Below are 2,910 nucleotides of genomic sequence, written 5' to 3' on the forward strand. Positions count from 1 at the left end.
AGTTCTGTTCCCCTTCCCCCAAGGATGTTTTGGTGCCAAATTTGGGTTACAATTCATGTAGAACTCTATGACTAGTAGCGATTTAAATGGATTAGACCTCTATTACCCCCTATTGGGCCCCGCCCACTTCCTGTGCCCCCGGGGGACCAGAGTGCCAAAAATTTATACAAGTTCTGTTCCCCTTCCCCAAAGGATGTTTGTGGCCAAATTTGGTTACATTCCATTCAAAACTCTATGACTAGTAGTAGCGTTTTTTTTTTAAAGGATTTTTACCTCTATTACCTCTATTCGGCCCCCGCCCCTCCTGCCCCCGGGGGACCAGAGTCAAAATTATACACAAGTTCTGTTCCCCTTCCCCCAAGGATGTTTATGGCCAAATTTGGGGTCACAATCCAAGCAAAACTCTAGGACAAGAAGTGATTTATAGGATTACCTCTATTTGTCCCTATTGGGGCCCCACCCTTCCTGCCCCTCGGGGGGCCAGAGTCAAAATTTTATACAAGGTTCTGTATTCCTCATCCCCCAAGGAATGTTTGTGGCCAAATTTTGGTTACTAATTCATGAAGAACTCTATTGACAAGTAGCGATTTAAAGGATTTACCTCTATTACCCCTATTAGGCCCCGCCCCTCCTGCCCCCGGGGGGACCAGAGCCAAAATTTATACAAGTTCTGTTCCCCTTCCCCAAAGGATGTTTGTGGCCAAAATTTGTTTACATTCCATTCAAAACTCTATGACTAGTAGCGATTTAAAGGATTTACCTCTATTTACCCCTATTCGGCCCCGCCCCTCCTGCCCCCGGGGGACCAGAGTCAAAATTTACACAAGTTCTGTTTCCCTTCCCCCAAGGATTTTTGTGGTTAAATTTGGTTACAAATTCATGTAGAACTCTAGGGACAAGTAAGCGATATAAAGGATTTACCTCTATTTCCACCCCTATTGGGCCACGCCCCTCCTGCCCCCAGGGGACCAGAGCCAAAATTTAAACAAAGTTCTGTTCCCCTTCCCCGTTAGGATGTTTTGTGGCCAAATTTGGTTACATTCCATTCAGAGCTCTATGACGAGAAAGCGATTTAAAGGATTTACCTTTATTACCCCTATTGGTGCCCCCCGCCCCTCCTGCCCCCAGGGGACGCAGAGTCAAAATTTATACAAGTTCTGTTTCCCCTTCCCCCAAGGATGTTTGTGGCCAAATTTGGTTACAATTCATGCAGAACTCTATGACTAGTAGCGATTTAAAGGATTTACCTCTATTAACCCCCTATTGGGCCCCCGCCCTCCTGCCCCCGGGGCTCAGAGCCAAAATTTATACAAGTTCTGTTTCCCTTCCTCAAAGGATGTTTGTGGCCAAATTGTGTTACATTCCATTCAGAAGCTCTATGACAATTAGCGATTTAAAGGATTTACCTCTATTACCGCTATATGGGCCCCGCCCCTCCTAGCCACCCGGAGGGGGAGTCAGAGCCTGAAAATTTATACAAGTTCTGTTTTCCCCTTCCCCTAAGGATGTTTGTGGCCAAATTTGGTTACATTCCATTCAGAAACTCTATGACTTGTAGTGATTTAAAGGATTTACCTCTATTTCCCCTGAGGGGCTCCCGCCCCTCCTGCCCCCGGGGGATCAGAGCCAAATTTATACAAGTTCTGTTCCCCTTACCCCAAAGGATGCTTGTGGCAAATTGTTGGTTACAATCCATGCAGAACTCTAGGACAAGTAGCGATTTAAAGGATTTTCCTCTATTACCACCCCTATTGGGCTCCCCGCCCCTCCTGCCCCCTAGGGGGACCAAAGCCAAAATTTATTAACAAGTTCTGTTTCCCCTCCCCCAAGTGAGTAAGGATGTTTGTGGTCAAATTTGGTTACAATCCATGCAGAACCTCTATGGACAAGTAGCGATTTATAGGATTTACCTCTATTTCCCCTATTGGGGGCCCGCCACCCCTCCAGCCCCGGGGGGACAGAGCCAAAATTTATACAAAGTTCTGTTCGCCTCCACCCTCCCCAAGGATGTTTGTGGCCAAATTTGGTTACAATCCCCATGCAGAAACTCTATGACTATTGTAGAGATTTAAAGGGAAAATGTTGACGGACGGACGGACGGACGACGGACGGCCGTGCGCCATGACATAAAGCTCACACCGGCCCTTCGGGGGGCCAGAGCCAAAATTTATACACAAGTTCTGTTCCCCTTCCCCCCCCCCAAGGATGTTTGTTGGGGCCAATTTTTTGGTTACATTCCATTCACCAACTCTATGACTAGTAAGCGATTTAAAGGATTTACCTCTATTTCCCCCAATTGGCCCCGTGCCCCTCCTGCCCTGGGTGATCAGTAGCCAACAAATTAATACGATAGTACTGTTTCCCCGCTGCTCTCTTCCCCCCAAAGGTGTATGTGGTCTGAAATTTGTGGTACATTCCATGACCCAAACTCTAGGACAAGACAGCGTATTTAAAGAAAGGATGTGGGGGGGGGCTACCTCTATGTATATCCCCTTATAGGGGTCCGCCGTGTGGGGCCCCCCGTCACCCCGCGCCCCTGCCTCGCCCCACGGGAGGTGGGGAATCAGAGCCCAATAAATTTATACAAGTACTGTTACCCCAGTCCTTCCCAACTAGGATAGTTTGTGTCCTAAATTTGTGTTACATAATTCATTCTGTGAACCAACACTATTGACAAGTAGCGGATTAAGAATGAGATTTACCCTCTATTTCCCCTATTGGGGGCCCCGCCCCTCCCTGCCCAGGCCCCGGGGGGGGGTCCAGAGAGCCAAAATTTCATACAAGTATCTATTATTCTATTCCTTCCCCCAAGGATGTTTGTGGCCAAATTTGGTATATCTAATCCATGTCATTGACACTCCTAGTTGACGTAGTAGCGATTTAAAGGATTTACCACCTCTATTTCCCCTA

Source organism: Argopecten irradians, chromosome 4, assembly GCF_041381155.1.
Source record: "Argopecten irradians isolate NY chromosome 4, Ai_NY, whole genome shotgun sequence".
In the NCBI taxonomy this organism is placed as follows: Eukaryota; Metazoa; Mollusca; class Bivalvia; order Pectinida; family Pectinidae; genus Argopecten; species Argopecten irradians.